We start from the raw sequence: 12,011 nt of genomic DNA on the forward strand, positions 1-12,011 counted from the left end.
TCGGTGGAATTTGAACTCGGTTCGTAGCAGCAGACAAAATACTGCTAAGCATTTCACCTGACATACTAACGATTCTGCCAACTCGTTGCCTTAATTAATCATAATGAAGAAGAAGAAGAAGAAGAAGGTGGTAATCCAGTAGAATAGAACTGGAAACTTCGTCGGACATCACTGTTTTAAACATCTGAGATTGTGATTAGATATAACTATAGGAAAGTAGTTGAAGCGAATCACGTCGGGGGTCACCAATTATAGGAAAGTAGTTATACACCATTAGGTGTACACCCGCTTTCCTATATTAAACTCAAAAGAAACAACGAAACACTGACTCTGAACTATCAACACAACAATATATATTTATGGAGGAAATAGGCATCTTTAATCTTGGTTGCTGAGACGCCTTCTGTGAGAGAGCTCTGTTGGACATCTGTCCTCTTCGCTGGCCGGCGAGAAAAGAGAATGAAAAGAGCGAGAACGTTTTAGATGTTGAATTCCACGCATGCGCACGAGACAAGGCGTTACTACATAACGATGTAACGATTTTTCACTTTTAAATAATTACTGTAACTTTGAAGGTTTCACACAATTCTGTTGTATACACACATTATTACAGCCTTAAAGTAAATCTTCATCAGCTCACCATTTCCAGATTTAAACAGTGGATCCATGTGTTGTGCCTTTTTACCAAAATAGAAAGATGTTCTCTCGTTAGAGTTTGTCAAAGGTTTTCTCCATTAAATTCTGACAAAAACGTGCACCTTTAGCAGTAAATTTGCATCATGTCAGAATGAAGCAGTGAGGCTGGTTCTACAATTGCAGACGTAATACATAATGTGTATATTAGGGTACTGCAAACACAACTTTTTAACTCGCAGACAGATGTACACACATGTGCAGTAATGAAGTTCAATCCTCATCGACGTGATATCAGGTTTAGTCCCTCTGTGTGGCACCCTGAGCAAGTGTCTTCGACTATGGCAGCAACCCCGGACCAACCAATGCGTCATGAGTGGATTCAATAGACGGAAACTGAAAGAAGCCCACATTGCAATGACATGGAAAGAAACTGAGGTATGATTGGTGTTCTGTGTTGTCACCTTCCAGTCAACAAATCGTTTGGAAGATCTGATCTTTAGAAGAAGACTCCTTTATTTAAAATTGAAAAACAAGTCGGAGTTAAAATTAGAAACGGCATCTGACTGTGAAACAATACTAACTCAATATATATTTTTCTAATTCGAGCGAGATCGTTGCCAGTGCCGCCGAACTGGCTTTTGAGCAGGTAGCACGTAAAATACACCATCTTGAGCGTGGCCGTTGCCAGTACCGCCTGACTGGCCTTCGTGCCGGTGGCACGTAAAAGCACCTACTACACTCTCGGAGTGGTTGGCATTAGGAAGGGCATTCAGCTGTAGAAACTGTGCCAAATCAGATTGGAGCCTGGTGTAGCCATCTGGTTTCACCAATCCTCAGTCAAATCGTCCAACCCATGCTAGCATGGAAAGCGGACGTTAAACGACGATGATGATGACGATATGTTAGCAAGGGAAAACAAACATAATGATATACGTAAGTAGATACAAATACACACACACACACATATATATATATAAATAAATAATATAATATTATATGTACATGCATATATGGGTACAGGACATCACCAACGATGCAAATAACATACACTTGAGAAATAGATACAAGATGTGGACTGTAATTACAGGACAAAAAAAGTGAAATACGCAGACAACAAGAAAAAGTGGCAGACAGAACAAATTAACACAGTAAAAGGACCCTTCATCAGCTGTCGGTTGTCTATCTACTCCTTTTCCTGTGTTAACTTTGCCTTTTTTTTCCCATTTTTACTTATTGCTTACGTATTTCACAGAAGCAAGGTAACTGAGTTCCTTTTGAGCATTGGGCCTCATGGAAGCAAAGTGGCTGAGTTCCGTCCAAGTGTTGGACCTCATGCAGGTATTGTGTCATGCTTGAGGAGACTCACCAAGCAGAGCAAAATCGCAGTCATGGCAGATACCGGTATCGTGCAAATGGCACCCATTACACTCTCGGAGTGGTTGGTATTTAGGAAGGGCATCCAGCCATAGAAAACCAGGCCAAATCAGACTGGATCCTGGCACAGCCTTCCCATGCCAGCGTATACAATGGACGTTAAATGATGATGATGATATATATATATATTATTCGTTTATATTTATATAAGGGGTATTACTACAGAATAATGCCACACACTGGACTTCCCAAAATAAACACATTTAGTACCGAATGCGAGGAACATTTTTGGGAAGTCCAGTGTGTGGCATTATATAAATATAAATATAAACGAATATTTCGTCTGCTGTTACATTCTGAGTTCAACTTCCGCCGAGGTCGACTTTGCCTTTCATCCTTGTGGGGTCGGTTAAATAAGTACCAGCTATGCACTGGGGTCGATGTAATCAACTTAACCCCTTTGTCTGTCCTTAGATAGAGAGAGAGAGAGAGAGGATATGTCTATAAGATATGTGTGTGTGTGTGTGTGTATAGATATATATGTATCTACCTATTAATATATATATAAACGTATATGGTTTAGATATAGATTCAAGGCTTGAATATGGTACTTATGCGAAGGCACCCGAATATCGCATCCCAAAAGGATGGGTGATTAAAATCAAACAATAAGCAACACGGATTTCAAAAGTGATTGAAGTACGCACGTTTCATGCTACTTCAATTTATTTAAGTAATGCGAGCATTACCTTAAATGCAATATGAAGAGCAATCTTCAGCTGCACGATACTTCGTTTGTGGCGTAATTTTTGCTAGTTTATTTTGTTTTCTTCGTCTTTGCTCCTGTGTGCTATATGAACATTTTATTGTGGTTTAGAGTCAAGATTTGGCTGCTATTTTCAGCATAGCGGTATCTCGTAGATACCCTAAATATTATAATTAAAAAAAATTGTTACCTTTGATGGTTTTTATTCCCATGCTGGCCACTTGATAAAAAATCGATATCTAACTATCGATCTTATCCTTATTTATATAAATTTATTTCGTCATTACATTCACTGCGATGATATTCTGACCGTATCGCACAAGGAGTTTTTTTGGCGGGCAGTTTAAACTGGTCGTCTGCATACGTGCGCATATATATATGTATGTATACGTTCGTATATCGTATATTATGTATATATATTTGTATTTTATGTGCTTTTCTGAGTGTATTCCACTGATGAGGCAAAGCATTTCTTATGCAAAGCCAGAAATCCAGGATCTGGAATTATCCAGTAATTTTTGCTAGTTTATTTTGTTTTCTTCGTCTTCGCTCCTGTCTGCTATATGAACATTTTATTGTGGTATAGAGTCAAGCTTTGGCTGCTATTTTCAGCATGGCGGTATCTCTTAGATACCCTAAATTATAATTTTAAATAATTGTTACCTTTAAATATCGATCTTATCCTTATTTATATAAATTTACATATATATATATATATATATATATATATATATATATATATATATATATATGTATGTATATAAAGGAATAAGGGCAGGGAATCGTCAATTAGTAATAGAATTAATAATTAACAATTTTGCCAAGTAGTTCAGTATGAAAAAACCTTTATTGGTAAAACCATTTATCATCATAAATATACAGGGATTAGCTTGAGTTGCTTCTCCAACATACTGAGAATTTAGAAATAGCAGTCAAAGAACTACTGATTCTAAACTACAATTTTTTTCTCTAAACGGATGGCCATAAATATCGCCATCCGTTTAGAGAAAAAAATTGTAGTTTAGAATCAGTAGTTCTTTGACTGCTATTTCTAAATTCTCAGTATGTTGGAGAAGCAACTCATGCTAATCCCTGTATATTTATGATATATATATATATATATATATATATATATATATATATATATATATATATATATATATAACTCTTCTAAACGCCTGTGTTAGAATGGGGGTAGCTAATGAAGGAAAATGTTCTCTATGTGGACTGTGTTTTCTGTACTCTGGTTATTATTATTATTATTTTTGTCTACGTTTTGTTTGCAATGTCCTGTACCCAGATATGCACCTATATATACAAGGTAGACGTAGGTATGCACGTACTTGTACGTATATATGCATATACTCATTTATTATTTGTTTTATTTATATATATATATATATATATATATATATATATATATAAACCGCGAGTCAGCTGCCCTAAGCACTGGGCCATTACTTATAGTAAATGAATTGAATTAGACATTGACAGGATAAATTCCAAACAACATTCAAACTTGAATAAATAAAAGAAATTGCAACAAGAAGTTGCACAATTTTTCAGAAAGAATAATAATAATAATAATAATAATAAAAGAAGATAAAATAAATAGGTAAATAAATAAATAAATAAATAGACTAAAGCGGGTAGTTTCATTGGCTGAAAAAAAAAAAAAAAAAAAATTGACCCCGCCTTCTTGAGACGGATTTCGATAGTTAAGTAACTGGAGATAATTTATTCATTTCTGCAGACTTTTGAAACTCAGACATCTTTTAAAAGACTTCTTCTACAACTGCAAAACTCCCCCTTAAGGTAAGATCTTCTTGTCTTAAAATCTTGTGTTATAATTTCATTGTGGAACTGGAAACAATCTACATATCTATCAATGTATGTGTATATATTATTGTTATTTTCATAATAGATCAGTTTTGGTACCCTAGCATAATGCAGGCAAATGTACGAATTCATAAATGTATATCAATATACAGTTGTGTGCATGTATATATATATATATATATATATATATATATATATATATACACACTCTTTACTCTTTTACTTGTTTCAGTCATTTGACTGCGGCCATGCTGGGGCACCACCTTTATAGTCGAGCAAATCGACCCCAGGACTTATTCTTTGTAAGCCTAGTACTTATTCCGTCGGTCTCTTTTTGCCGAACCGCTAAGTTACGGGGACGTAAACACACCAGCATCGGTTGTCAAGCGATGGTGGGTGGGGGGGACAAACACAGACACACAAACATATACACGCATACATACATACATATATATATATATATATATATATATATATATATATATATATATATATATATATATATATATATATATATATATATATATATATATATATATATATATATATATATATACATATATATATATATATATATATATATACATATATATATATATATATATATATACATATATATATATATATATATATATATACATATATATATATATATATATACATACATATATATATATATATATATATATATATATACGACGGGCTTCTTTCAGTTTCCGTCTACCAAATCCACTCACAAGGCTTTGGTCGGATTACATGGAAAAATATGAGCGAGAGAAATAATATTCTTCAGATTATAAGCCTGGAAAATTACAGGACGAGCTGTTACACTTGGAAAAGTTCACGACGAGTTATTTGGTTAAGAACCGAATTAGCGACAAGTTCTGAAAGATGCTGCATGTAAGTAAACTGCAGCTTTAAGAATTTCATTCAACTACAATAGATATACACACAAAGTAAACACATATATGCAAAACAAGGTAGAGAAAAATAGAACTCAAAAACCGAAGGTAAAGTAATATGCTTTTATTGAAGCTGCAAAATTTTCACAGAACTGTTACTCAGAGTTTCACGGTTCTGTTGTGATGAATGCTGAATTATAACCATGATTGTATATATAATATAACGTTATGTAATATAACTGAAATCAACAAACAGGCATTTAAATTCGTTTCGGAGACAACTTTTTTCAAAACATAACCATGTAATTTTCATTACAAATTGGGTGGTAGGTGGTGTGAAAATTAAACAGTAAAGTATAAATATAAATATCATAAGATATATATATATAATGAAAAAAAAAAAAACTTGTGTAGACCAGGGGAATGTTCAGAAAATAAATGATTGATAATTGGTTATTAATAATGAGATTGAAAGAATAGAATTGCGAGTTGGGTGTTGTATTCTTCGAAAGAATAGGTTTAAAAATTACAATAGATACAAACCTTAGTAATGTTAATTTCTTAGATATTAATTTAAACTTAGAATCAAATAGTTTTAAGCCCTTTTTTTAAAGTCTACTGAGAAGCTATACTATGTTGACAAAGGGTCCAATCAGCCACCTTTGATCCTTAGGGTTAGGGCAGCGGACTTGCGGTCATAGGATCGCGGTTTCGATTCCCAGACCGGGCGTTTTGAATTTTTATTGAGCGAAAACACCTAAAAGCTCCGCAAGGAGCCGAAAGGGTGGGTGGGGTGGAGGCGAATGCTGCTGTAGGTACTTGTGTTTGTCCTATTTTTCCAAATATGACAAGAAAAAGTTGATCTGAAAATTCAATGAGGATGAACTGAGATATTTTAAAATGTCTTTAGAATTGTCAAAGAAAAGAAATAATGAATCACCATTTGAATGAATCTTTCATAGTGTGAGAAACAGGATTTATGCAATTATATATAAATTGTATATATGTATATAAAAGAGACCACTAAAGTGGAACTGTAGATGTGCTAGAAGAAGATCATATAATTGTATATATGTATAAATATAGATATGTGTACAAGAGTACAATTGGTAAATTGTTGCCATTTAAAATTTTTTATTTTGTGCACATGCATTGTTTGTTTTTTTGTTGACTACACAGTATGGTAGGGTCAGTTGGGCACTGTCAGTGAGAAAAACAGCATAATGACGCAATCCACTGCCAGAAATTTGGGAATGACATGCTGTATTGCCTGGCATTCACGCTGAAACTTCCAGTATGAACATTTCAGATTGTTTGGATGTTAATCTGAGGACTGTAGAAGATTCCAAAAGAGCTGGATGAGTCTAACGGTGATTATGAAGGTATGGCAGTTCAGAAAACTCACCCTGATCGTTCTGGTGAGAAAAGAACTCTTGAATTTGTTGGTGAGATCCAGGATATGATTGACAATGATTCTTCCACCTGAATCAGGTCCATGGGAGTGTCTTGACTTTCTTATCAGCAGGTAGCGCATGAAGACATTCGGTATTCCTTGTGCAAGATGAGAAAGGGCCAATTTTTATCCCTAGCCATTCAAGGACAAAAAAAAAAAACGACTGCACTATGAAGCTTTCGAAGAAAATCTAGCATCCCCTCCGACTGAACATGCTTTGGTTTTTCTCAGACAAGAAAAATTTCTTGCCAGGATCAGATGGTAACACGGAACAACCGTTGGCTTACCATGTACACAAAACATGTACCGAGAGTGATAAAGATCAAACATCCAGTCAACTGTTTCGACTGATCACTAAAGATGGAGACGTTATGTCTCCATTCATCTTTCCACATGGCCTCAGGTGTCGATTCCCAGACCGAGCGCTGAGCAAAAACACCTAAAGCCCCATAAGGTTCCAACAGGTGGCGAACCCTGCTGTACTCTTTCACCACAACTTTCTCACACTCTTTCTTCCTGTTTCTGTTGTACCTGTATTTCAAAGGGCCAACCTTGTCAGACAATCTCTGTGAGAACTACATTAAGGGTACACATGTCTGTGGAGTGCTCAGCCACTTGCATGCTGATCTGATGAACTGGAACCCTTGTCATTGTAACCGACAGAGTTCCACATTTACTAACCAATGCTTTGTGAGTGAATTTCATACAAGGAAACTAAAATGAAGCTTTATGTCTTTTTGTTTGCCCCCCCCTCCCCCAACATTTCTTAAGAACCGGTGTTAGTTTGTTTACATCTTGTATCTTAGTAGTTCAACAAAAGAAACCAATAGAATAAACATCAGATTAAGAAAAGATAAAGTATTGAGGCCAATCAGTTCAACTAAGACCCTTCATGGGAATGCCCCAGAATGGCCATGGTCAACTAAGAGAAGCGATTAAATAAAAGATAAGGTATTGAGGTCAATCAGTTCAATTAAGACCCTTCATGGGAATGCCCCAGAATGGCCATAGTCAGATGAGAAAAGTGATTAAAAAAATGATCAAGAAACAATGTCAAATGGCACCTTTTATTCCTTCTGAAATATATTACATAAGGAAGTATTTTGTGAGAGAATGCTTCTTGTGAAAAACATCAGACTTGTATTCTAATCCACCACTAGTTATGCTTATATAATAATGTACAGGTTTAAGACTTTATCATATCCTCTAAGTTATTCTGTTACATTTGCCATGTGATTATACATCTTATTTCTTTCACATACTCACTGATACAGTTACAGTTCTGTATGTATGCATAAATGCATACTGGATTGTTTTGCTCCTCTGCAGCAGTGCACCGGTTTCTGCTCTTATTCATGATCATTCTCTCCACTTGCGTTTCCCTCTGGCCAGGTAACCATGTACCTCCTCTGTAGCAAAACAGCCTTTTCTGCCTCTCTGTTTCACTGCCACGCTCTAACCCAGTGGTTCTCAACCATTTCATTATCAAGGACCCCTTTTATTTAAATGAGTTTTCCCACAGACCCCTTTTAATATGCTTATCCTTATATATATATATATATACTCTTTTACTCTTTTACTTGTTTCAGTCTTTTAACTGCGGCCATGCTGGAGCACCGCCTTTAGTCGAGCAAATCGACCCCAGGACTTATTCTTTAGAAGCCTAGTACTTATTCTATCGGTCTCTTTTGCCGAACCGCAAAGTTACGGGGACATAAACACACCAGCATCGGTTGTCAAGCGATGTTGGGGGGACAAACACAGACACACAAACACATACATACATACACATATATATATGCATATATACGACGGGCTTCTTTCAGTTTCCGTCTACCAAATCCACTCACAAGGCTTTGGTCGGCCCGAGGCTATAGTAGAAGACACTTGCCCAAGATGCCACGCAGTGGGACTGAACCCGGGACCATGTGGTTGGTAAGCAAGCTATATATATATATATATATAAATTATGGGAAATGAATTACATAGGGATGATGATTTTTAAATGTTTATAAGCCTGAAAGGGCTGGTCTTACTAATAGCCAATGGACATATGCAACACATCTTACCAGTGTGATATCTATGAAAATTCATTCTCTCAAAAGTCACCTTATTATTCAGACATTATCACATGGTCATATGTGATAAATCATTGTCTTAGTATTATAATTTAGCTACACACAAACGTATTCAGACCAGACAGACAACATATGGATGTAATATCGGTCTGTGATATATCATTCTTTCAATATAATCACTTATTTGCATACAAATATATTCACAGAGGACAGGAAGCATGGTTCCTGGATATTTGGCTGAATGAAATTTTTAACTGTTTATTTTTATTTCTATATTTATACAGGGGAAAGTTTATCAATGTAATATCTGTTTCTAGGAAATCATAATATAATTTAGCAACACACACACATTCCTTAATATAATTTAGCAACACACACACATTTATACAAGGGAAAGTTTATCAATGTAATATCTGTTTCTAGGAAATCATAATATAATTTAGCAACACACACACATTCCTTAATATAATTTAGCAACACACACATTCATTCATACAAGGAAATGCTTATCAATGTAATATCTGTTTGTAGGATAGCATTCTCTCAATGCAGTAACTTAGCAACACACAAACATATTCATACAAGGGAAAGCATATCCTTGTGGTGTGTTGGCACTCTGTCGCTTAATACGTTGAGGGTTCCAGTTGATCCGATCAACGGAACAGCCTGCTCGTGAAATTAACGTGCAAGTGGCTGAGCACTCCACAGACACGTGTACCCTTAACGTAGTTCTCGGGGAGATTCAGCGTGACACAGAGTGTGACAAGGCTGACCCTTTGAATTACAGGCACAACAGAAACAGGAAGTAAGAGTGAGAGAAAGTTGTGGTGAAAGAGTACAGCAGGGTTCACCAACATCCCCTGCTGGAGCCTCGTGGAGCTTTAGGTGTTTTCGCTCAATAAACACTCACAACGCCCGGTCTGGGAATCGAAACCGCGATCCTACAACCGCGAGTCTGCTGCCCTAACCACTGGGCCATTGCGCCTCCATAAGCACCACTAACGATGGAATAAAATACAAGTCTGATGTTTTTCACAAGAAGCATTTTCTCACAACACTTCCATATGTAATATATTTCAGAAGGAATAAAAGGTGCCATTTGACATTGTTTCTTTATCTTTTTACTTTTAATCGGTTCACTTATTTGACCATGGTCATTCTTGGGCACTGCTTTGAAGGGGTTTCAGTTGAACAGATTGACGAGTAAGAAGGAAAAGGAAGGACAGAAGAGACAAGAAAACGAACAACAAACAAAAAATGGAGATACCAGATTACTGGTGTAGAGAGTGAAGAAATACAACTGAGAGAGAGCTATGCAAAGGGAAGCATGAACAGATAAGGCGGCGAGGTGGCAGAAACGTTAGCACGCCAGGCGAAATGCTTAGCAGTATTTCGTCTGCCGTTACGTTCTGAGTTCAAATTCCGCCGAAGTCGACTTTGCCTGTCATCCTTTCGGGGTCGGGTCGATGAAATAAGTACCAGTTACACACTGGGGTCAATGTAACCAACTTAATCTCTTTGTCTGTCCTTGTTTGTCCCCTCTATGTTTAGCCCCTTGTGGGCAATAAAAAAAAAAAAAAAAAAAAAAAAAAAGGGAAGTATGAACAGATATTGGTGACATACGAGAAAAGTGTAGAAATGGAGAAGCATATTGCAAAAATGGAGGGCGTAATAAGAGTGAAATTAGCAGAGAATGAAGAGAACTATTATAAAAGCAGTGCTAGTGGGAGACGAAAGAGCGGCGAGACTAAATGAATTATTTGGAAAAAGAACAGAAATTACACGAAAGTGGTTTCAATATGATGAACTGCCACCGGTGGTAATGTATGAAGACTTCATACCTTACGCAATATAAACATGATGGATACTAAACAAAATGATTGATTATAAAAAACAGTAAAATGGAACTTTCTACTTTGCGGGGGGTAGAAAGCCATTTCATTATCATTATCATACTTTTTCACACTTCATAATTCATTCATCTTTTCTACATATAAGGTTTTATGCCTGTAATACAGAGACAAGAAGCTTAGCTGAACTGCATAAAGAAAAAAACAAACAAAAAAACAAGAAAAAAAAACCTAAGTCCAGTCAAAATTAAGCAATCAAATTCAGATGGTGAAACTTACCTGACGATGCCTGTTACCGAAGTAAAACAGATTTAATAAACTTGATGATAGAAGTTGGAGCTCATTTGGATAAGAGTGACAAAAGTGGTTGTACAGCTGTGATTGGGTAAGTTTAGAATTAACATTGCACATTCCAACATCTTTGACGATGCCAACAGAAGAGTGTCAAAGACCAGCAAAATTGCCAGCTCACTAAGGCAGTGATTTACCCATGCACCCATGCCACCCACCCATTCCTTTCTGACCCAGAAGTTTGTGTGAATTACTTTAAAAAATGAAAAAAAAAAAAAAAATTTAAGTTCGGAGAAGGTTATCCATCTATCTTCAAACGGCAGTACATTTCTCATGATGCTTGTAATCAAGGTAAAAAAAAGATTTAATAAATTTCTTGACGAAATTTCGAGATAACCTGGATATCAGTGACAAAAACGGGTAAACAGCATTGCATCATGCTGCGATTGGGTAAGTTTAGAATTAACATTGCACAATCAAAGCCATGGCTGAGAAGGGGATGAATCTGCCCCATTGAGACAGTGCTTTGATACAAGTCGGCCAGGGTAGGGCTACCTGCAAAGTTGCTCCTACTGAGATCCACTTTCCATTATGAATGGAGAAATCCAAGTGTGACACCACAGCAGTCAGGAGTAGAAGAGCTTGAGACCAATGCTGAAACTTATCTAACGATGCCTGTTAACGAGGCAACACAAATTTAATAAATTTCTTGACGAAATTTCGAGATAACCTGGATATCAGTGACGAAAACAGGTAAACAGCATTGCATCATGCTGTGATTGGGTAAGTTTAGAATTAACATTGCACAATCAAAGCCATGGC

General features: G+C 36.2%; 1 protein-coding gene across 11 annotated transcripts in view; it reads left to right on the forward strand.

Annotated features, from left to right (window-relative positions):
* Nucleotides 1–4,459: 4,459 nt before the first annotated feature.
* LOC106876521 (uncharacterized) overlaps nucleotides 4,460–12,011 on the forward strand; it is a 98,292-nt gene continuing 90,740 nt past the window's right edge. For 5 of the 11 annotated variants that reach the window (XM_089345887.1, XM_089345876.1, XM_089345884.1 and 2 more), the window contains exon 1: nucleotides 4,468–4,591. The gene's annotated coding sequence lies outside the window, so the exon portion shown is untranslated. Of the gene's footprint in view, nucleotides 4,592–12,011 lie in introns of all 11 variants that reach the window. The other 6 variants (XM_089345885.1, XM_089345886.1, XM_089345888.1 and 3 more) reach the window with 5 other exon arrangements.

Source organism: Octopus bimaculoides, chromosome 30 (genome assembly GCF_046866305.1).
Source record: "Octopus bimaculoides isolate indiv1 chromosome 30, ASM4686630v1, whole genome shotgun sequence".
Taxonomy (NCBI): Eukaryota; Metazoa; Mollusca; class Cephalopoda; order Octopoda; family Octopodidae; genus Octopus; species Octopus bimaculoides.